Source organism: Cherax quadricarinatus, chromosome 34 (assembly GCF_038502225.1).
Source record: "Cherax quadricarinatus isolate ZL_2023a chromosome 34, ASM3850222v1, whole genome shotgun sequence".
NCBI lineage: Eukaryota > Metazoa > Arthropoda > Malacostraca > Decapoda > Parastacidae > Cherax > Cherax quadricarinatus.
In genome coordinates, this window is record NC_091325.1 from 20,246,957 (window position 1) to 20,272,768 (window position 25,812).

Genomic DNA, 25,812 nt, shown 5'->3' on the forward strand with positions numbered 1-25,812 from the left:
AAGGTCAGCTGACATAATTATTCCCAGGTCTTTTACGTGTTCCTTTCGTTCTATTTGGTGACCTTCTCGAGTTTTGTATATAGTGTTCCTTTTGAGTTCTTCATTCTTTCCATACGTAAGCAGCTAGAACTTCTCACCATTGAACGTCCTGTTGTTCTCCATTACCCACTAGAAAACTCTCGCTTTTGTCCTCCTGTAATTTTTCAGTGTCCTCTACCGTAGTGACTTTCATGCTTATTTTAGTGTCATCTGCAAATGATACAAAAGTGTGACGGGTGTTTTTATCTATATCTACTATGAGGATGAGAAACAGCAGAGGTGCCAGGACAGTGCCTTGGGGCACTGAGCTTTTGACCAAGCTGATGCTGGATCTTGCTCTGTTTACTACTACTTTTTGTGTTCTGTGTGTTAGGAACGCGAAAATCCATCTGCCTACCTTCCCCGTGATGCCCATGGCCCTCATTTTGTGTTATTACTCCATGATAGCATTTGTCAAACACCTTTGCAAAATCTGTGTATATCACATCTGCGTTTTGGTCGTCTTCCAATGCCTCCGTAATTTTGTCATAAAGGTTCAGCAGCTGTGACAGGTATGGTCGTCCTATTCTAAAACCATGTTGGTTCGGGTTATGCTGGTCCATGAAATTTGTAACCTGCCATCTCATCACTCTTTCGAAGATTTTTATGATGTGAGAAGCTGGACTACTGGTCTGTAATTTTTAGCTAGTTCTCTACCTAAAGTCAGTTCCTGATCAGCCGGGCTGTGGCTCGTACGTTAGTTTGCGTGCAGCCAGCAGCAACAGCCTGGTTGATCAGGCTCTGATCCACCAGGAGGCCTGGTCACAGACCGGGCCGCGGGGGCGTTGACCCCCGGAACTTTCTCCAGGTAAACTCCAGGTACTACCTCCCTTATGCAAAGGAGCTATGTCTGCACTCTTTAAGGCCTCCGGTATTTCACCTAGATCTAAGCTCTTTCTCCAAAGAATACTGAGTGCTCGTGCTAGTGGTACTTTGCACATCTTTATAAACAGAGCATTCCACGAATCAGGTCCAAGTGCTGAGTGAGTGGGCATGATATCCATTTCTTTCTCGAAATCTATAGGATTTGTATTAATGTCAGTTAGTTGGTCTGCGCGGTCTTCTGCTGGAGTGAAAAATATTTCAGCATTTTCCACCTTGCTGTCATTTAGTGGGTTGCTGAACACTGACTCATACTGTTCTCTTAGGATTTCACTCATTTCCTGTTCATCGTCAGTATACGAATCTCTTCTTAATAATGGTTCAATTCTACAGGTAGTTCTTAGCTTGGATTTTACATAGCAATAGAAATATTTTGGGTGTCTTGCTATATCCTGTATGATCCTTTGTTCCCTTTGTACTTCCGCTGTTAGGTATGGCATCCTAAGTTTTTGCTCTACTTCAGTGATCTCTCAGCTAAGACTTTCTTTCCTGTGTTGCAGCATATTTGTGTTTTTAAGCAATTCAGTAACCCGTTTTTTTCTTCTGTACCATCTACTCTCTCTATATATATCTTATCTTCAAATGGGTTTCCTCAATGGTACGTGCTTCATACATACCTTGTATGCTACTTTATTCAGCTTCTCTAGGCACTGGTCACAGACCGGGCCGCGGGGGCGTTGACCCCCGGAACTCTCTCCAGGTAAACTCCAGGTAAACTGGTTGGGATTTAGGGTTCTCATGTCTGATTCTCAGGATATGTCTCATAACTCTTGGTTTATTTTTTCCCAGTCAATTCTATGGCTGTTAAAATTTAACTTACTGAATATCCCGTCTCTAACATTAGTGATGCAGTTCCCTAATCCTGAGTTAATACTAGTTTGAACTTCCATGATGTTGTGATCAGAGTATATTGTTTTTGTAACTGTTATGTCTCTGACTAGTTCCTCGTTGTTTGTGAATATCAAATCCAGGGTATTTTCATTTCTAGCGGGATCAATTATCTGTTGGTTCAATGAGTACTTTTCACAAAGCCTCGTTAGTTCCCTGGTATGTGCTTGTTGAGCCAGGATGCTTCACGGAGATATTTTTGGTATAACATTGCGTTGCGCCATCTTCCAATTTACATGAGGGAGATTAAAATCTCCAAGGAGTAAAATATTTGGTGTGGGATTTTCTAGCCTATCCAGATAGTTATCTATCTTCCTTAACTGATCTGTGAATTCCTCAGCAGTTGCTGGTGGTTTATTTTTTTTTTTTTTTTTTTATTATCACACTGGCCGATTCCCACCAAGGCAGGGTGGCCCGAAAAAGAAAAACTTTCACCATCATTCACTCCATCACTGTCTTGCCAGAAGGGTGCTTTACACTACAGTTTTTAAACTGCAACATTAACACCCCTCCTTCAGAGTGCAGGCACTGTACTTCCCATCTCCAGGACTCAAGTCCGGCCTGCCGGTTTCCCTGAACCCCTTCATAAATGTTACTTTGCTCACACTCCAACAGCACGTCAAGTATTATAAACCATTTGTCTCCATTCACTCCTATCAAACACGCTCACGCATGCCTGCTGGAAGTCCAAGCCCCTCGCACACAAAACCTCCTTTACCCCCTCCCTCCAACCCTTCCTAGGCCGACCCCTACCCCGCCTTCCTTCCACTACAGACTGATACACTCTTGAAGTCATTCTGTTTCGCTCCATTCTCTCTACATGTCCGAACCACCTCAACAACCCCTCCTCAGCCCTCTGGACAACAGTTTTGGTAATCCCGCACCTCCTCCTAACTTCCAAACTACGAATTCTCTGCATTATATTCACACCACACATTGCCCTCAGACATGACATCTCCACTGCCTCCAGCCTTCTCCTCGCTGCAACATTCATCACCCACGCTTCACACCCATATAAGAGCGTTGGTAAAACTATACTCTCATACATTCCCCTCTTTGCCTCCAAGGACAAAGTTCTTTGTCTCCACAGACTCCTAAGTGCACCACTCACTCTTTTTCCCTCATCAATTCTATGATTCACCTCATCTTTCATAGACCCATCCGCTGACACGTCCACTCCCAAATATCTGAATACGTTCACCTCCTCCATACTCTCTCCCTCCAATCTGATATTCAATCTTTCATCACCTAATCTTTTTGTTATCCTCATAACCTTACTCTTTCCTGTATTCACCTTTAATTTTCTTCTTTTGCACACCCTACCAAATTCATACACCAATCTCTGCAGCTTCTCTTCAGAATCTCCCAAGAGCACAGTGTCATCAGCAAAGAGCAGCTGTGACAACTCCCACTTTGTGTGTGATTCTTTATCTTTTAACTCCACGCCTCTTGCCAAGACCCTCGCATTTACTTCTCTTACAACTCCATCTATAAATATATTAAACAACCATGGTGACATCACACATCCTTGTCTAAGGCCTACTTTTACTGGGAAAAAATTTCCCTCTTTCCTACATACTCTAACTTGAGCCTCACTATCCTCGTAAAAACTCTTCACTGCTTTCAGTAACCTACCTCCTACACCATACACTTGCAACATCTGCCACATTGCCCCCCTATCCACCCTGTCATACGCCTTTTCCAAATCCATAAATGCCACAAAGACCTCTTTAGCCTTATCTAAATACTGTTCACTTATATGTTTCACTGTAAACACCTGGTCCACACACCCCCTACCTTTCCTAAAGCCTCCTTGTTCATCTGCTATCCTATTCTCCGTCTTACTCTTAATTCTTTCAATTATAACTCTACCATACACTTTACCAGGTACACTCAACAGACTTATCCCCCTATAATTTTTGCACTCTCTTTTATCCCCTTTGCCTTTATACAAAGGAACTATGCATGCTCTCTGCCAATCCCTAGGTACCTTACCCTCTTCCATACATTTATTAAATAATTGCACCAACCACTCCAAAACTATATCCCCACCTGCTTTTAACATTTCTATCTTTATCCCATCAATCCCGGCTGCCTTACCCCCTTTCATTTTACCTACTGCCTCACGAACTTCCCCCACACTCACAACTGGCTCTTCCTCACTCCTACAAGATGTTATTCCTCCTTGCCCTATACACGAAATCACAGCTTCCCTATCTTCATCAACATTTAACAATTCCTCAAAATATTCCCTCCATCTTCCCAATACCTCTAACTCTCCATTTAATAACTCTCCTCTCCTATTTTTAACTGACAAATCCATTTGTTCTCTCGGCTTTCTTAACTTGTTAATCTCACTCCAAAACTTTTTCTTATTTTCAACAAAATTTGTTGATAACATCTCACCCACTCTCTCATTTGCTCTCTTTTTACATTGCTTCACCACTCTCTTAACCTCTCTCTTTTTCTCCATATACTCTTCCCTCCTTGCATCACTTCTACTTTGTAAAAACTTCTCATATGCTAACTTTTTCTCCCTTACTACTCTCTTTACATCATCATTCCACCAATCGCTCCTCTTCCCTCCTGCACCCACTTTCCTGTAACCACAAACTTCTGCTGAACACTCTAACACTACATTTTTAAACCTACCCCATACCTCTTCGACCCCATTGCCTATGCTCTCATTAGCCCATCTATCCTCCAATAGCTGTTTATATCTTACCCTAACTGCCTCCTCTTTTAGTTTATAAACCTTCACCTCTCTCTTCCCTGATGCTTCTATTCTCCTTGTATCCCATCTACCTTTTACTCTCAGTGTAGCTACAACTAGAAAGTGATCTGATATATCTGTGGCCCCTCTATAAACATGTACATCCTGAAGTCTACTCAACAGTCTTTTATCTACCAATACATAATCCAACAAACTACTGTCATTTCGCCCTACATCATATCGTGTATACTTATTTATCCTCTTTTTCTTAAAATATGTATTACCTATAACTAAACCCCTTTCTATACAAAGTTCAATCAAAGGGCTCCCATTATCATTTACACCTGGCACCCCAAACTTACCTACCACACCCTCTCTAAAAGTTTCTCCTACTTTAGCATTCAGGTCCCCTACCACAATTACTCTCTCACTTGGTTCAAAGGCTCCTATACATTCACTTAACATCTCCCAAAATCTCTCTCTCTCCTCTGCATTCCTCTCTTCTCCAGGTGCATACACGCTTATTATGACCCACTTCTCGCATCCAACCTTTACTTTAATCCACATAATTCTTGAATTTACACATTCATATTCTCTTTTCTCCTTCCATAACTGATCATTTAACATTACTGCTACCCCTTCCTTTGCTCTAACTCTCTCAGATACTCCAGATTTAATCCCATTTATTTCACCCCACTGAAACTCTCCTACCCCCTTCAGCTTTGTTTCGCTTAGAGCCAGGACATCCAACTTCTTTTCATTCATAACATCAGCAATCATCTGTTTCTTGTCATCCGCACTACATCCACGCACATTTAAGCATCCCAGTTTTATAAAGTTTTTCTTCTTCTCTTTTTTAGTAAATGTATACAGGAGAAGGGGTTACTAGCCCATTGCTCCCGGCATTTTAGTCGCCTCATACGACACGCATGGCTTACGGAGGAAAGATTCTTTTCCACTTCCCCATGGACAATAGAAGAAATAAAAAAGAACAAGAGCTATTTAGAAAAAGGAGAAAAACCTAGATGTATGTATATATATATATGCATGTGCGTGTCTGTGAAGTGTGACCAAAGTGTAAGTAGGAGTAGCAAGATATCCCTGTTATCTAGCGTGTTTATGAGACAGAAAAAGAAACCAGGATAATTACCAAATTCCTATTTTCAACTTTAATGGCTAGGATTTCTATTATATCATTCGTAGAGTTCAGCACTTTTGTCCAACAGAAAGTATCCTTTACATAGATTCCTACTCCTCCCTGTGACCTATTAATTCCATCACATCTATACATGTTATAGTTTTCTATCTTTATCTCTTCGTCCAAAACATCCCTTGTGTGCGTTTCTGTAAACGCTCCAAACATGGCATTCGCTTCTGATAGGAGCCCACTGGCATAATTAACTTTGTCGTTTTTATTTAATATCAGACCCTGAATATTTGCAAATATGAAGCAGGAATTACCATTTGGGATGTTTTGTTTTGCTTTGTGTTTCGTTTGTGGTCATTGTTGCCTTAGGATGGTCAGAAAGTGAAATGACCTGGACGAAGTAGTGCAGAGTTTCTAGGATACGTATGACAAGGCCCACGAGGCTGAGTTAGCCTAGCAAGTGGCAAGTTAATTCATAATTGCAGGGGTAGTCTCGGCTCTTAACATTGCCTCTTAAAGAGGCGCGGACAGTAGCTGACGCTCGATTCCGCAAACATAACTCAGTAAGTTTTTGGCGAGTACAAGTAGATGAGTACAACTAGGTGAGTACACAGGTGCAAAGCACAGTGCACCCATCCCCCCTCCCCGCACCCATCATACAGCGCATCCTGACCAACAATACCTAGTGCAGGATGAATGGATCATACACACTACACCAACACCTGCTTTCCCACGCTCCTTGTACCAGTCTTCCCTCATCCATACCTTCCTTAATTATTCAAGCTGCGTCATCAATACCTGACACAACTACACATGTTGCGTCAACACCTGACGCACCAATACAAGCTGCGTCATCAACACCTGACGCAGCAACAAGCTGCATCATCCACAGATGACTCGACAAGGATATGAAAGAATAGATTAAATGTCCTCAGCACCCTTAACAGGCAAAACAGAAAAAACAAGAAGTGCTCCGTTCAGATTTTAAACACTACTTGAAGGAATGTGTCACACTATCTTTACACAAGGGTTTTACAAGGTCAGGTTATTTACACGCTATGAGCTGTTATCTACATCATTTCATTTTAAAGCCTTTTTATTGTTAAGAAACATACAAGCTGGTAATAGGATAAAGTTGGAGCCATCTGTGGGCCATCGATTTCAGTTGGTCAACTGATTTTATTTCGTTGGTGTTATGCTGTACGAACACGTTCCAGAATCGAGTCATCCTAGGTATAAATGATCTCAGATGAAGTGATGTTCTGGAGAAGGGTACAACCAAATTGTAGATGCTGTTGCTGCCCGTCTTGTTGGGCAGAAGCTCACTTCTCGCTGTCCTCGGAGTGGAGCCAAGTGTGGTACCTTGACATAACAGTAAAGCCACCCACATCCCTCCGGTGATGAAGGCTCTGCTGAAATGAGAGAACTGTCCAGGCCAGGTCCAGGCGAGAGATGAGTCGTCTTACTCTGTTCTCTATTCTGTCAAGAAGTCGCAGATGAGACGGGGGACAGGCAGTCCAATAAATTGGAGCATACTCAAGGTGTGAACGTACTTGTGCCTCGTACAGACTCTTGCAACTTCTACTATCAAGCAGATACAAAATACGACTGTGCTGCAAGCTTCTTATTCACTTTGTTTGCAAGATTTACGACATGGTACTTCATGGTCAGTTTAAAGTCAAATTTCACCCCAAGAATACATTTGTGTTTTCTCAGGAGCAAATGTGACCTGCCATCGTTTCTCTCTCTCTCTCTCTCTCTCTCTCTCTCTCTCTCTCTCTCTCTCTCTCTCTCTCTCTCTCTCTCTCTCTCTCTCTCTCTCTCTCTCTCTCTCTCTCTCTCTCTCTCTCTCTCACTCTCTCTCTCTCTCTCTATATATATATATATATATATATATATATATATATATATATATATATATATATATATATATATATATATATATATATATATATATATATATATACATATATATATATATATACATATATATATATACATATATATATATACATATATATATACATATATATATACATATATATATATATACATATATATATATACATATATATATACATATATATATATATACATATATATATATATATATATATATATATACATATATATATATACATATATATATACATATATATATATACATATATATATACATATATATATATATATATATATATATATATACATATATATATATACATACATACATACTCAGAGCCCCATCATCAAGGATCCAAGTTTCCTTGACTGAAGTTGTACAGGATATATACAAACAACCCTAATAACCCTCATGTACTCGAAAGGCTTTGAACCTAGTAACACTACCAAAACGTAAAGCCCTCTCTATAATGAATGTCGATATAACGGACTTCGTATATAGAGAAAACAGTCCACTGATATGAGAAACGAAGTCTACTGGTTACAGAATTGTACGTTATTGTTACTTTGTCTTCAACAAACTGATCGTTTCCCACTAAGGCAGGGTGACCAAAAAAGAGAAGAAAAACTTTCACCATCACTCACTCCATGACTGTCTTGCCAGAGGGGCGCCGATACTAAAGTTCAAAACTGCAAAAAGTCTATCATGGTAATAAAATTTCTTCTCTATCCAGCACAATTTTCATTACTGGCCGCCCGGTCATCGCTATTAGTCCCTCACACCCAGGATTACATAGTTGTAAACTGCGTAAATAGAGGCGCTCAGTGGATACTAAGAGTGGAATTATATTTATTGGGAAATAAATAATTTGATAAAGTATTATTGGTGTCATGCAGCATCTGTAGTCACAGTGGTAGCCCATGCTAACCTCCCTATGGTGTATAAATATACCTAATTGGATGAATCTTATTGTAGCCAGCTGGCCCAGTGGTTTACGCACTGGTCTGGAGTTTTACCACTCACCATAGGTTCAAACCTCACCCGTACCCTGGTTTGTCTGCAATTATGTTATGATGTGAATGAGAGGTAATTAGGTTTGTTAAACTTAAAGAGAAGATCCTTTAGTTAGCTTGATCAAGACCCCGTCACTGACATCAATTAAAAAGTGTACCTCCAGGTCGCTTGATCAAGACCCCGTCACTGACATCAATTAAAAAGAATGTACCTCTAGGTCGCTTGATCAAGACCCCGTCACTGACATCAATTAAAAAGAGTGTACCTCCAGGTCGCTTGATCAAGACCCCGTCACTGACATCAATTAAAAAGAGTGTACCTCCAGGTCGCTTGATCAAGACCCCGTCACTGACATCAATTAAAAAGTGTACCTCCAGGTCACCTGATCAAGACCCCGTCACTGACATCAATTAAAAAGAATGTACCTCCAGGTCGCTTGATCAAGACCCCGTCACTGACATCAATTAAAAAGTGTACCTCCAGGTCACCTGATCAAGACCCCGTCACTGACATCAATTAAAAGAATGTACCTTCAGGTCGCTTGATCAAGACCCCGTCACTGACATCAATTAAAAAGAGTGTACCTCCAGGTCGCTTGATCAAGACCCCGTCACTGACATCAATTAAAGAGTGTACCTCCAGGTCGCTTGATCAAGACCCCGTCACTGACATCAATTAAAAAGAGTGTACCTCCAGGTCGCTTGATCAAGACCCCATCACTGACATCAATTAAAAAGAGTGTACCTCCAGGTCGCTTGATCAAGACCCCGTCACTGACATCAATGCACATCATAAAAGAGTCCACTAGATTAAACACTGAAGAGACACCACCAACACAACTCTGCTCTAGCTAACAAAAGGCAACCTTAAATAACTAAATATAAATAGGTAATTAAAACCTTTTGTAAATGCAAAACCCGCATAGGCCCTAGCACTTTTGAAGAATGAGAAATAAACAGGTTCGATCTCAGGAACGGGAGAATAACTCTTAATTTTTTTGAATCAAAAGCTTTTCAGCCCCATCAATGCCAAACCCCCCCCCCCCCGCCCATGACGGAAGTTACAATGAGAGGGGAGGGTTGATGAGAGCCCTGGAGACATCAGAGATCAAAGCACCTAGCGTGCTCACGCTCTACACACGTCACCCTCGGGCTCATCACCTTACCCGGTAAATGGTGGAGTTACAGGTGGTGTGGGCCGCCACGGCAGACACACCAGGTTCACACAGAAGGTACAGGTGGTGTGGGCCGCCACGGCAGACACACCAGGTTCACACAGAAGGTACAGGTGGTGTGGGCCGCCACAGCAGACACACCAGGTTCACACAGAAGGTACAGGTGGTGTGGGCCGCCACAGCAGACACACCAGGTTCACACAGAAGGTACAGGTGGTGTGGGCCGCCACGGCAGACACACCAGGTTCACACAGAAGGTACAGGTGGTGTGGGCCGCCGCAGCAGACACACCAGGTTCACACAGAAGGTACAGGTGGTGTGGGCCGCCACAGCAGACACACCAGGTTCACACAGAAGGTACAGGTGGTGTGGGCCGCCACAGCAGACACACCAGGTTCACACAGAAGGTACAGGTGGTGTGGGCCGCCACGGCAGACACACCAGGTTCACACAGAAGGTACAGGTGGTGTGGGACGCCACGGCAGACACACCAGGTTCACACATAACACGGTTTCTTTCCCGTGTAATTTATTATATGGTATTAATGTTGGTAGAATTACCGACAATATGTTAGGTAAAAGGACTTAAGTGCAGCTAATGTGACATTTTATTGTGGCAACGTTTCGCTCTCCAGGAGCTTTATCAAGCCGTAGCGGCTTAAAGCTCCTGGAGAGCGAAACGTTGCCACAATAAAATGTCACATTAGTTACACTTGTGTCCTTTTACCTAATAAATTATCATACAGAACCGAGTAGCAGCACATTGTCGGTGTATCCAATTTTGATCAATAATAAAATAGAGAGGTGACAACACACGCTGAACATATTCATCCCGGGACGAAACACAAAACACTGAGATATTAAGAAAGCCCTTCTGTCAAATCTAGATACATCAGCAGTGTGCTGCTACCCTATCCTAGATGATAATTATACACTGGAAACAAAAGCTAGCTAAATACACAAATAACCCGCACGTAGGAGAGGGGAGCTTATGACGACGTTTCGGTCTACCTTGGACCATTTACTAAGTCACAGTGACTTTGTGAATGGTCCAAGAGTAAATGGTCCAAATGGTCCTATGTGCGGGTTATCTGTGTATTGTTCCAGTCACGATATTGTATCTTCTTGTTCTTTCTGTATTATACCAATTTTTTTTTATCAATACCGATACTCAATTTTAGGCCGATACCGATACTAATCCCGATACTTCTGAACACGTCTAGAGGTAAGTAAAATAACCAGGAAGAAGCATGTAAAGTGAGACAAGCTCAACCATAATTACGAATGACAAACAAAACAGTACAATTCGGAGCCTAAACTCCTCAATGGCCACACAAAAAAAAGACAAACAACGACAACAACAAAAGCTGGCCAGGTTATCAAAAAATTACAAAGAAAATCTCAAGGAAACAAATGAAGAGAAACACGATATGTGCGGCCTCTGACTAACAAACAAGTTGTGTACTTGTCGGTACTGTGTACCTTTGTTATTGTGATTATAAACAAGCTGTTTGTACAGCAAACAAAATAACGAAAGATGTTAAAGCTTAAAGATTTGTTAGTGCTGAGGTTAAGTGTTTATAGTGGTTGTAAAGTGTTTCTTTTGTAAGTGTGGAGGTTTGTACATGACTGAGAAGTGCGTGAGACTGGGTAGGGAAGTGCGTGAAATTTGGCGGGAAGGTTAGTGTGGCTGGGCGGGGAGGTGTCTGAGACCAGGAGGGAAGGTGCTTGAGGCTGGGCGGAGAGGTGCATGATAATGAGAAGGGAGATACCTGAGGCTGGGCAGGAAGGTGCTTGAGGCTGGGCGGGGAGGTGCCTGAGACTGGGCAGGAAGGTGCAAAGGCTAGGTGGGGAGATGCTTGAGACTGGGTGGGGAGGTGCTTGAGGCTGGGTGGGTAGGTGTTTGAGGCGAGGCAGGGAGGTGCTTGAGGCTGGGCGGGGAGGTGCTTGAGGCTAGGCGGGGAGGTACTTGAGGCTGGGCAGAGGTGCTTGAGACTGGGCGGAGAGGTGCTTGAGACTGGGTAGGGAGGTGCTTGAGGCTGGACGGGGATGTGCTTGAGGCTGGGCGGGGAGGTGCTTGAGGCTGGGCCACGTGTTGCAGACGTGTGGTATTGATCAGGGCGACAACCTCCACAGTCTAGGCCAACCGGCGGTGCTGTCTGCCAGACTTGCCCTCAGCTGACCCCGATGTCCTCTGCTGCTGCCGCTATGACCTGCTGCTGCACTCACCTGCTAATGTTGATGTACCCTGCTATAATTGCTGTCCTTTCCTGCTGCTGTTTCAAGATGCAGCAGAAATCAGTTCCCGTTGTTTAGGCACGCGCTCATACTGATGCTAGAAACTGTCAACATCAGTGTCTCCTTACTTCCTGCTGCTGCTGTTGCTGCTGCTGCTGCCGCTGTTTCTGCCGCTGCAGCTACTACTGTCGCCGCCGCAATGCAACAGAGCGGGCAACCCGCGTCTCATAAACCACCTCCAGAAGGGACAGCACCACCACCAGTAGTACCACCACCACCAGCAGTGCCACCATCAGCACCACCACCACGTAATTCAACGCGTTCGTCTTCCACTAGGTAGGTACGAGACTTAGGGGCAAGTCTCCTAACACCTACTGCCCCTTTTTTAAACTGCAGTATATAGGTGCATGGCTATTAGACGACTGCTGCGAGTCGCATCCTGGAGGAGACGTAAATATCCTAACAGAAATAAGTAATACTGCTTAGCTTTCTTGGTTTATCCTGGGTTACTAACCCTCAGGAATAGTAGTCCGCAGAAAATCTTCTCCCATCAGCAGTACCCTCTTAAGCCAAGCTGTCTTGAAAAGTCTTGACAAAGGGTGTAGCGTGCTCGGCGCGGGTGTGTTGACACGTGGCACGCGCCAGCACGATGGCTTCCCACACCTAACCCTGACACCTTTGTCCTCCAGACTCCCATGTCTTCAATATCACCATTATTCTGCATCTTTTAAGAGAATGTAATTTCAATGACCTCGATCAGTATTCATAGGAAAGTGCTGATAAATAATATGGGAACTCCTCGAATAATTTCAAGATACGTTTTTGTATCTTTCTGTTATGGTGACCAGAACTGCAAATCAAAATCATAAGAGAACAACCTAGGGAACAAATCTCTTTGTACTCGCCTCCTTTGTTCACTTTGCAGCAAATGAGCACCTGGGTGTTAGTCGAGTGTTATGGGTCACATCGTGAAGATAAGTCAAATGCTGGGCAAGAAGGGATATCGATAACGCTGGCCAACAAAGATTTCAGTTCGCGTTTAAAATTTTGTTTCTAACTAATTTTGGGACGCTAAATTCAAATCTGAATATAATTTTGCTTCAACACATACAGTCTGTGAAATAGAAGCTCACGATGAACGATTTCACCAAGACATATATAGCCAGCATGGAGAAGAGAGTTAAGGCAAACCTGACGATAAGTTTGTTGATCAACTATTGCTGGACACTTCACACACACACATACACACACACACACACACACACACACACACACACACACACACACACACACACACACACATGCACGCACACACACACATACACACACACACACACATACACAAACACACTAACACACACACATACACACACACACACACACACACACATACACACACACACATACACACTCACATACACACACACATACACACACACACACACACACACACACACACACACACACACACATGCACACACACATACACACACAAACACACACACACATACACACACACACACACACACACACACACACACACACACACACACACACACACACACACACACACACACACACACACACACACATCAGGAGGAAAACAACAGTCAAGGACCAGGTAATCAGACTGAGGAAGGGTGATGGAGAATTCACAAGAAACGACCGAGAGGTATGTCAGGAGCTCAACACGAGATTTAAAGAAGTATTTACAGTGGAAACCAGTAGGACTCCAGGAAATCAGAACAGGGGGGTACACCAGCAAGTGCTGGATGAGGTACATATAACCAAGGAGGAAGTGAAGAAGCTGCTATGCGAACTTGACACCTGAAAGGCGGTGGGACCAGACAACATCTCTCCGTGGGTCCTTAAAGAGGGAGCAGAGATATTGTGTGTGCCATTAACAAAGATCTTCAACACATCATTTGAAACTGGGCAACTCCCTGAGGTATGGAAGATGGCAAATGTAGTCCCAATTTTTAAAAAGGGAGACAGACATGAGGCACTAAACTACAGACCTGTATCACTAACGTATATAGTATGCAAGGTCATGGATAAGATCATCAGGAGGAGAGTGGTGGAGCACCTGGAAAGAAACAAGTGTATAATTGACAACCAGCATGGTTTCAGGGAAGGAAAATCCTGTGTCACAAACCTACTAGAGTTTTATGACAAGGTGACAGAAGTAAGACAAGAGAGAGAGGGGTGGATCGACTGCATTTTTTTGGACTGCAAAAAGGCCTTCGACACAGTTCCTCACAAGAGGTTACTGAAAAAGCTAGAAGATCAGGCATACATAACAGGAAAGGCACTGCAATGGATCAGAGAATACCTGACAGGGAGGCAACAACGAGTCATGGTACGTGACGAGGTGTCAGAGTGGGCGCTTGTGACAAGCGGGGTTCCACAGGGGTCAGTCCTAGGACCTGTGCTGTTCTTGGTATATGTGAACGACATAACGGAAGGGATAGACTCAGAAGTGTCCTTGTTTGCAGATGATGTGAAGTTAATGAGAAGAATCAAATCGGATGAGGATCAGGCAGGACTACAAAGAGACCTGGACAGGCTACAAGCCTGGTCCAGAAACTGGCTCCTTGAGTTTAACCCTGCCAAATGCAAAGTCATGAAGATTGGGGAAGGGCAAAGAAGACCGCAGACACAATATAGTTTAGATGGCCAAAGACTGTAAACCTCACTCAAGGAAAAAGATTTGGGGGTGAGTATAACACCGAGCATATCTCCTGAGGCGCACATAAATCAGATAACTGCTGCAGCATACGGGCGCCTGGCAAACCTACGGATAGCGTTCCGATACCTCAATAAGGAGTCGTTCAAGACACTGTATACCATTTACGTCAGGCCCATACTGGAGTATGCAGCACCAGTTTGGAATCCACACCTAGTCAAGCACGTCAAGAAATTAGAGAAAGTGCAAAGGTTTGCAACAAGACTAGTCACAGAGCTACGGGGATTGTCGTACGAAGAAAGGTTGAGGGAAATCGGCCTGACGACACTGGAGGCCAGGAGGGTCAGGGGAGACATGATAACGACATATAAAATACTGCGCAGAATAGACACGGTGGACAAAGACAGGATGTTCCAGAGATGGGACACATACACAAGAGGTCACAATTGGAAGTTGAAGACTCAGATGAATCAAAGGGATGTTAGGAAGTATTTCTTTAGTCATAGAGTAGTCAAGTCGTGGAATAGTCTAGAAAGTGAAGTAGTGGAGGCGGGAACCATACATAGTTTTAAGGCGAGGTATGATAAAGCTCATGGAGCAGGGAAAGAGAGGACCTAGTAGCAATCAGTGAAGAGGCGGGGCCAGGAGCTATGACTCGACCCCTGCAACCACAAGTAGGTGAGTACAAATAGGTGAGTACACACACACACACGCATACACACACATACACACATACACACATACACACACACACATACACACACATACACAGAAGACCACAGACAGAGTATAGGCTAGGTGGCCAAAGACTGCAAACCTCACTCAAGGAGAAAGATCTTGGGGTGAGTATAACACCGAGCATGTCTCCGGAAGCACACATCAATCAGATAACTGCTGCAGCATATGGGCGCCTGGCAAACCTGAGAACAGCATTCCGACAACTTAGTAAGGAATCATTCAAGACACTGTACACCGTGTATGTCAGGCCCATACTGGAGTATGCAGCACCTGTTTGGAACCCGCACTTGATAAAGCACGTCAAGAAACTAGAGAAAGTACAAAGGTTTGCAACAAGGTTAGTTCCTGAGCTAAGGGGAATGTCCTATGAAGAAAGATTAAGGGAAATCGGCCTGACGACACTGGAGGACAGGAGGGTCAGGGGAGACATGATAACGACATATAAAATACTGCGTGGAATAGACAAGGTGGACAAGGACAGGATGTTCCAGGGAGGGGACACAGAAACAAGAGGCCACAATTGGAAGTTGAAGACACAAATGAGTCAGAGAGATAGTAGGAAGTATTTCTTCAGTCATAGAGTTGTAAGGCAGTGGAATAGCCTAGAAAATGACGTAGTGGAGGCAGGAACCATACACAGTTTTAAGACGAGGTTTGATAAAGCTCATGGAGCGGGGAGAGAGAGGGCCTAGTAGCAACCGGTGAAGAGGTGGGGCCAGGAGCTAGGACTCGACCCCTGCAACCACAAATAGGTGAGTACATACACACACACATACACATACATACACACACATACACACATGCATACACACACATACACACACACACACATACACACACACACACATACACACACACACACACACACACACACACACACACACACACACACACACACACACACACACACACACACATGCACACACACATGCACACACACACACACACACACACACACACACACACACACACACACACACACATACACACATGCACACACACACATACACACACATACACACATATACAGGATTTCACACCTTCCTGTAAAGTGACCCTCTAACCCTTACTTTCCCCCCCCCTGTCTCTCTCCCTCTCCTCTTTTCTCTCTTCCTCTCTCTCTCTCTCTCTCTCTCTCTCTCTCCCTTTCTCTCATCCTCTCTCTCTTTCTCTCTCTCTTCCTCTCTTACTCTCTCTCTCTCTTCCCTTGTCACTCCCCCCCCTCTTACCTTTTCCCCCTCTCTCACTTTCTCCCCCTTTTCCCTTCTTTTCCCCTCCTTCTACCCTCTCCTTCTCTCTCATTCTCCCTCTCTCTCACTCTCTCCCCCTTTTTCTTTTTCTCTTTCTCTCTTTCACTAAAAAAAAAAATGGTTTGGACTCGCAGGAATCAGGGATCAGATGACAATGGTACTGGTAGGGAGGAATGGATGGAGGAGCAGTGGAAAAGGATGGAGCAAGAATGGGAGAGAAAATTAGGAGAGCTTTCTGAAAAAATGGAGAAAGAGCTCTCTGTGAAATGGGAAAAGAGGTTGGAGAAGGAGACGAAGAATTGGGAGGCACAAGTCGAAACTGCAGTAGCCAGGGTAAAGGTCCTAGAATTTGAGGTAAACAGGCTGAAGCAAGTCTCAGGGGTAGTGACCAGAGAAGACATACCATACGAAGCTGAGAGGCTGAACAGGAAGGAAGGAGATATGAATAATGCTAAGGTCATATCAGCCTGCAAAGAAGGGCCAGGGAGTGGAAGGGAAGAGCAGATGGGTGCAGATGGAGAGGGAGATAGGTCGAATGTTGAGGCACAACCATGCTACCAAGAGCCACTGGAAAAATCAAGGGAGAAAATGACCACATACAGACAGGAACCAGAGTCACAGAGGGACAGGCAATGGGAGGAGGAAAGGGCAAAATCAGTGTTTATCCATGGGCTTCGGGAGAGAGAGGAAAGGACACACACTGAAAGACGGCAGGAAGAAAGAAAGGAGATTGAGAAAATCATCACGGAAATAGGGGGAGAAGACATGGACGAGATTGTAAATTTTCAGAGAATAGGTGGGTACTTGAAGGGGAGAAACCGACCGATCAAGCTGATTCTCAGGACAGAAACAGTGCGGAACAGGATCCTCCAAGAGAAACCACGGTTGAAAAGCTTGGAAGAGTACAAGAAGGTGTTCCTAGACAGAGACAGAACACAAACAGAGAGACAGCAGCTGAGGGAGAGGACAAAAAAGCGAAAGGAGCTAGGAAAGGAGACAAGGATGGAACCAGCAGAAGTCAGTCAGAGCAGAACAGAGCAGCAAGGGCAAGCACACACACAACTATCCTCAGAACCCCACAACCTATCACACCATCCCAACACTCAATACAATCCATACCCACAGCTTCCACACAACCCCCAACCATAGAATCCCACAGTATGCTACCAGGTCTCCCACCCCCACAGGCCCCCCAAACCACAGTGTTGGAAAGGAAACTGAAGGTATGCTACACAAACGCTGATGGAATAACAAACAAGTGGGAGGAGTGGCACGAAAGAGTCAAATAGGCATCACCAGACATCATAGCTCTCACAGAAACCAAGTTTACAGGTATGATAACAGATGCCATCTTTCCAGCAGGATACCAGATCCTGAGGAAAGACAGAAGGAACAGGGGGGGGTGGAGGAGAGGCATTGCTGATCAAACACAGATGGAATTTTGATGAGCTGGAGAGAGGAGACAGCGGAGAAGAAGGTGATTGCATAGCGGGAACGCTTCACTCTGGAGGTCCCAAGGTGATAATTGCAGTGATGTATAACCCACCACAGAACAGCAGCAGACCAAGGCAAGAGTATGACGAGAGCAATAGAGCGATGGTTGACACACTGGCTGCAGTGGCCAGAAGAGCTCATGCATGCAGGGCAAAGCTGCTGATCATGGGCGACTTTAACCACAAGGAGATCGACTTGGAGAACTTGGAGCCACATGGGGGCCAAGATACATGGAGGGCTAAGATGATGGAGGTGGTACTGGAAAACTTCATGTACCAACATGTAAGGGACACTACAAGAGTGGAGAGGATGAACCAGCAAGACTGGACTTAGTATTCACCTTGAGTAGTGTAGATATTGAGGACGTCACATATGAAAGACCCCTTGGGGCCAGCGATCATGTGGTTTTGAGCTTCGAACACACAGTAGAGCTACAAGTGGAGGGGGAAGCAGGAAGGCCAGGACAAATGAAACCAAACTACAGGAAAGGGGACTACACAGGAATGAGGAACTTCCTGAATGAGGTTCAGTGGGACAGAGAACTGGCAGGGAAGCCAGTTAATGAGATGATGGAATATGTAGCAACAATGTGCAAGGAGGGTGAGGAGAGGTTTGTACCCAAGGGTAACAGGAATAATGAAAAAGCCAGGATGAGCCCATGGTTCACCCAAAGATGCAAGGAGGCAAAAAACCAAGTGTGCTAGGGAATGGAAGAAATATAGAAGGCAAAGGACCCAGGAGAATAAGGAGAGCAGTCATAGAGCCAGAAACGAATATGCACAGATAAGAAGGGAGGCCCAACGTCAATATGAAAACGACATAGCAGCAAAAGCCAAATCTGACCCGAAGCTGTTGTACAGCCACATCAGGAAGAAAACAACCGTCAAGGACCAGGTAATCAGGCTAAGGAAGGAAGGAGAGACAACAAGAAATGACAGTGAAGTATGTGAGGAACTCAACAAGAGATTCAAAGAAGTGTTAACAGAGGAGACAGAAGGAGCTCCAGAAAGACGGAGAGGTGGGGTACACCACCATGTGCTGGACACAGTACACACAACCGAGCAAGAAGTGAAGAGGCTTCTGAGTGAGCTAGATACCTCAAAGGCAATGGGGCCAGATAACATCTCTCCATGGGTTCTGACAGAGGGAGCAGAGGCGCTATGTGTACCCCTAACTACAATATTCAATACATCTATCGAAACAGGGAGATTGCCTGAGGCATGGAAGACAGCAAATATGGTCCCAATCTTTAAAAAAGGAGACAGACATGAAGCACTAAACTACAGACCAGTGTCACTGACATGTATAGCATGCAAAATCATGGAAAAGATTGTCAGGAGAAGAATGGTGGAACATCTAGAAAGGAATGATCTCATCACCAGCAGCCAACATGGTTTCAGACGGGAAATACTGTGTCACAAACCTACTGGAGTTCTATGACATGGTGACAGCAGTAAGACAAGAGAGAGAGGGGTGGGTGGATTACATTTTCTTGGACTGCAAGAATGCGTTTGACACAGTACCACACAAGAGATTAGTGCAAAAACTGGAGGACCAAGCAGGGATAACAGGGAAGGCACTGCAATGGATCAGGGAATACTTGTCAGGAAGACAGCAGCGAGTAATGGTACGTGGCGAGGTGTCAGAGTGGGCACCTGTGACCAGCGGGGTCCCACAGGAGTCAGTCCTAGGACTAGTGCTGTTTCTGGTATTTGTGAACATGACGGAAGGAATAAACTCCGAGGTGTCCCTGTTTGCAGATGACGTAAAGTTGATGAGAAGAGTTCATTCGATCGAAGACCAGGCAGAAATACAAAGGGATCTGGACAGGCTGCAGACCTGGTCCAGCAACTGGCTCCTGGAGTTCAATCCCACCAAGTGCAAAGTAATGAGGATTAGGGAAGGGTAAAGAAGACCGCAGACGGAGTACAGTCTAGGGGGCCAGAGACTACAAACCTCACTCAAGGAAAAAGATCTTGGGGTGAGTATAACACCAGGCACATCTCCTGAAGCGCACATCAACCAAATAACTGATGCAGCATATGGGCGCCTGGCAAACCTCAGAACAGCATTCCGACATCTTAATAAGGAATCGTTCAGGACCCTGTACACCGTGTACGTTTGGCCCATATTGGAGTATGCGGCACCAGTTTGGAACCCACACCTAGCCAAGCATGTAAGGAAACTAGGGAAAGTGCGTTGCAACAAGACTAGTCCCAGAGTTAAGAGGTATGTCCTATGAGGAGAGGTTAAGGGAAATCAACCTGACGACACTGGAGGACAGGAGCGATAGGGGGGACATGATAACGACTTACAAAATACTGAGAGGAATTGACAAGGTGGACAAAGACAGGATGTTCCAGAGACTGGACACAGCAACACGGGGACACAGTTGGAAGCTGAAGACACAGATGAATCAAAGGGATGTTAAGAAGTATTTCTTCAGCCACAGAGTAGTCAGGAAGTGGAATAGTTTGAGAAGTGATGTAGTGGAGGCAGGATCCATACATAGCTTTAAGCAGAGGTACGATAAAGCTCATGGTTCAGGGAGAGTGACCTAGTAGCGACCAGTGAAGAGGCGGGGCCAGGAGCTTGGACTCGACCCCTGCAACCTCAACTAGGTGAATACAACTAGGTGAGTACACACACAAATAAGGACAAGGCAGGACTTCAAAGACACCTGGACAGGCTGGACACGTGGTCCAGCAACTGGCATCTTGAATTCAACCCTGCCAAGTGCAAAGTCATGAAGGTCGGAGAAGGGCAAAGAAGACAGCAGACAGAGTATAGACTAGGTGGCCAAGGACTGCAAACCTCGCTCAAGGAGAAAGATCTTTGGGTGACCATAACACCGAGCATGTCTCCGGAGGCACACATCAACCAGATAACTGCTGCAGCATACGGGCGCCTGGCAAACCTGAGAATAGCGTTCCGATACCTTAGTAAGGAATCGTTCAAGACACTGTACACTGTGTACATCAGGCCCATACTGGAGTATGCAGCTCCAGTTTGGAACCCACACCTGGGCAAACACGTCAATAAATTAGAGAAAGTGCACAGGTTTGCAACAAGGCTAGTTCCGGAGCTCAGGGGTATGTCCTACGAAGAAAGGTTGAGGGAAATCGGACTGACGACATTGGAGGACAGGCGGGTCAGGGGAGACATGATAACGACATAAAAAATACTGCATGGAATAGATAAGGTAGACAGAGACAGGTTGTTCCAGAGACGGGACACAGAAACAAGGTGTTACAATTGGAAGCTGAAGACTCAGACGAGTCATAGGGGTGTTAGGAAGTATTTCTTCAGTCATAGAGTCGTCAGGAAGTGGAATAGCCTAACAAGTGATGTAGTGGGGGCAGGAACCATACATAGCTTTAAGACGAGGTATGACAAAGCTCTGGAGGCAGAGAGAGAGAGAGAGAGGACCTAGTAACGATCAGTGAAGAGGCGGGGCAGGAGCTGTGTCTCGACCCCTGCAACCACAATTAGGTGAGTACAATTAGGTGAGTACACACATACACACACACACACACACACACACACATATATATATATATATATATATATATATATATATATATATATATATATATATATATATATATATATATATATATATATATATATATATATATATATGACTACGTTCAATATACAAGGGAATGCTTACTGCAAAAGGGGGTATTAAATAACACAGGATGGTTAAATATTAAATAACTTAATTTCTTTGAGATGATAATGTTATTATTCATTACTGGTTAATTACTGGTTGTCAAAGGCATTTATCGATAATGTATACGCGTGTGTGTGTGTCTGTGTACTCTCCTATTTGTGTGCGTGAATGTGTTTGTGTATGCATATGAGTGTGTGTATGTGTAAGAGTCAATGAGTAACTCTTACAATCGTGAGTTAATATTACACGTGTAATAATTAAAAAATATCGTCTGTTTTTAACCGATACCATGAAATGACCGATACCGATACTCTGGCACATCCCTAGTATGGTACCTGACAGGGGTATAACATAAGCATTCCTATGTCTAGTACTTACAGCTATAAAACCAAGTACCCTACTGACCCTATTGTGAAAATCAATACACTGCTGCTCTCTGGTCTGAGGTTCCTGACCTTGGTCGCAGTCTGACCTAATAAGTAAATTTATTATTGAGTTGGTATATAGTGTTGAATTCTTTACTAAACTTAAAACTTGGACGGAGAGTAAGCTGCAGCATTTGCTACGTCCTCTGAATTTGACATAAACGACACATTTTCATAGGAAACCTTGTTCCTTTCAATGATACATCCAGGAAGGTATATAACACAGTATACATAGCAGTGGTAACAGGTGAGGCAAGTAAGAGTTCAGGTCAGGTATAAACAATGTCAACCACTTATTTCACTTGTTATCTCGTGTATATATACTATGTTTAATGTATCATATGTATCACTGGAGTAAACAAAATGTCTTAAATGTTAGCACATGTGTCTCTTACCTCAACTTATCGGTATCATTTACCTAGTTACTATTCTTTTAGGATTATAATGAGACCCATCTTAGCACATCCAGTTTGTAAATGTATTTTAGTAGGATCTGTAAACGTATTTTAATATGGCATGCAAATACATTTTAGTTTGGCCTGAAAATGCATTTTTCCCGGAAAATACACACATTTACATTGTGTGTATTTTCCTATCCGGAATATCTGTGTATATTATAAATAATAGATTCATACTCTAATTTCACTCCATGTTTGTTAACTCTTGCTTTGTAGCAGAATAGATAAAAAAATCCTTTAGATTTAATTAAGATTAATTACTTTATATTCTTCCCTTCTCTTAACGAAGCACCAGTTTCATACAGTTGTAAACATAGAGGCTGGCCACACGCGTCACTTCCACCCCACCCCAGTGGTGGTCACAAACCTGTGACCAATTCTACTACAAGTACTTGTAAAGTTCCACCGCGTGAGTCGAGCACTAAAATCAAACACCGGCTAACATCGATCAAGCACTACTTCCAAATAGTGGCCAATTACTTGCCTTTAAAACATTTGCTAAGCCTTATCTTCCATCACTGACTGAGCCTGATCTTTCAACACTGACTAAGCCTTAGCGTCCAACATCGGTAGTCTTATCTTTCCAAAATGGCCGAATTTCGTCTTCTAACATCGAACAACGTCATCAATCATCGGCCTTATCAGCCAAAGACTTTCTATTTTCCGCAGTAAGATGTGCACTCTGACACCTGAAATATTCGTCTTCCAGTGAAGGAAAGTCAATGGTTCAGTTGCTATAAACGCTTCCCTATTTTATGGATTAGAGTTGATGAGTAAGACACATGGGCAACAGTTAATTATCTTTATTCCGAAACGTTTCGCCAACACAGTAGGCTTCTTCAGTCGAGTACAGAGGAATGAGCAGAAGCAGTAGAGATGTAAAGACGATCTCATCAGTTCATCACCCTTGAAGACGTAGTTTTGAGGTGGTCAGTCCCTCAGCCTGGAGAAGAGTTATGTTCCAGACTATGGAGCATTGTTCCATAGTTCCAGACTACGAATCATTGCTCCATAGTCTGGAAGATTGCTCCAGACAATAGAGCATAATTCTTCTCCAGGCTGAGGGACTGACCACCTTAAAACTACGTCTTCAAGGGTGATGAACTGATGACATCGTCTTTACATCTCTACTGCTTCTGCTCATTCCTCTGTACTCGACTGAAGAAGCCTACTGTGTTGGCGAAACGTTTCGGAATAAAGATACCTAACTGTTGCACATGTGTCTTACTTACCAACATCTCGGTATTGTATACCATTTTAATATTCAGGGATTGAAGCGTTCTTGACTGGTGGTGCAAAGGCGAAATACAGCCTTAATGAACCTCGTGTAGACCATAGGATTTAAATCCAATGAACTAACCAACCAACTATCCAGCTTCCAGTGGATGGTACTGACACTTCCAGCTTCCAGTGGATGGTACTGATACTTCCAGCTTCCAGTGGATGGTACTGACACTTCCAGCTTCCAGTGGATGGTACTGACACTTCCAGCTCCCAGTGGATGGTACTGACACTTCCAGCTTTAAGTGGATGGTCCTGACACTTCCAGCTTCCAGTGGATGGTACTGACACTTCCAGCTTCCAGTGGATGGTACTGACACTTCCAGCTTCCAGTGGATGGTACTGACACTTCCAGCTTCCAGTGGATGGTACTGACACATCCAGCTTCCAGTGGACGGTACAAACACTTCCAGCTTCCAGTGGATGGTACAAACACTTCCAGCTTCCAGTGGATGGTACTGACACTTCCAGCTTCCAGTGGATGGTACTGACACTTCCAGCTTCCAATGGATGGTACTGACACTTTCGGCTTCCAGTGGATAATACTAACACTTCGAGCTTCCAGTGGATGGTACTAACACTTCCAGCTTCCAGTAGATGGTACTAACACTTCCAGTGGATGATACTAACACTTCCAGTGGATGATACTAACACTTCCAGTGGATGATACTAACACTTCCAATGGATGGTACTAACACTTCCAGCTTCCAGTGGAGAGTAATAACACTTCCAGCTTCCAGTGGATGGTACTAACATTTTCAGCTTCCAGTGGATGATACGAACACTTCCAGTGGATGGTAAAACATATCCAGCTTCCAGTAGATGATACCAACATTTCCAGCTTCAAATGACATTTATAACGGTAAAATGTCACCCAATTCTGGGCATCAGCACTACAACGTGCAGCCTGCAGTAGCTGACACCAACCACTGGGTGATTCAGGCAGCACCAGAGTCACACACACACACTAGAAGAGCTCAGTCCCTAGTCTCCACTAAACACGAAGCCTTCTAACTCTCAGATACACCAAATATGACTCTTCCGGAGCCACACATACAACAGAAATGTAGAGAAGGGTAGTGGTCGCGTTCATGGGGTCGCACATAATAGGAGTAGGGAGGAAGGGGTGGCTATATATGGGGTTGCTTACAGAGAGGGTCATCATGAGATCAAGACCTTAGTCAGGTCATTTTCCCCCGTAATATAAATTAACAAGTGCATTATTCAAGTGATGTATGTTGGGGGTAATAGAAAGAGTTGTGTTACATAAGGCTAAACAGGTGAAGTATAAGAGCATACGAACATAAGAAAGGAGCACTGCAATAAGCCTGCTGGCCCACAGAAGGCACACAGCTCCAGGAACCGTTCATACTATGCAGGTTTAACTCACGCCCACTCATGTAGCTGTCTAGCCTATTTTTAAAGCTACTCAAGATTTTCGCTTCAATGCGCTTGTCAGGAGTTTATTCCAATCATCCACAACTCTATTACCAAACTAGTGCTGTCCTATATCTTTTCTTAACCTAAATTTTTCCAATTTGAACCCATTTATGCGAATTCTGTCTTGGTTAGATATTTTTAGCACGCTATTCATATCCCTTTTATTTATTCCTGCCTTCCATTTATACACCTTAATCATATCTCCCCCTAATTCTACGCCTTTCCAGAGAATGTAGATTCAGTGCCCTCAGTCTATCTTCGCAGAAAAGATATTTGATACATGGGATCAATTTGTCATCCTTCTCTGTAAGTTTTCCAACGCATTTAT

At 43.9% G+C, this 25,812-nt stretch overlaps 1 protein-coding gene across 4 annotated transcripts in view; it reads right to left on the reverse strand.

Moving 5' to 3' along the window:
• The window catches only part of LOC128693671 (monocarboxylate transporter 14-like), a 489,471-nt gene that overhangs the window by 396,015 nt on the left and 67,644 nt on the right, over positions 1-25,812 (reverse strand). Inside the window, exon 1 of one of the 4 annotated variants that reach the window (XM_070091222.1) lies at positions 24,799-24,942. The exons of the other annotated variants lie outside the window; for them this stretch is intronic. The gene's annotated coding sequence lies outside the window, so the exon portion shown is untranslated. Of the gene's footprint in view, positions 1-24,798; positions 24,943-25,812 lie in introns of those variants that run through there. 4 annotated transcript variants of the gene reach the window in all.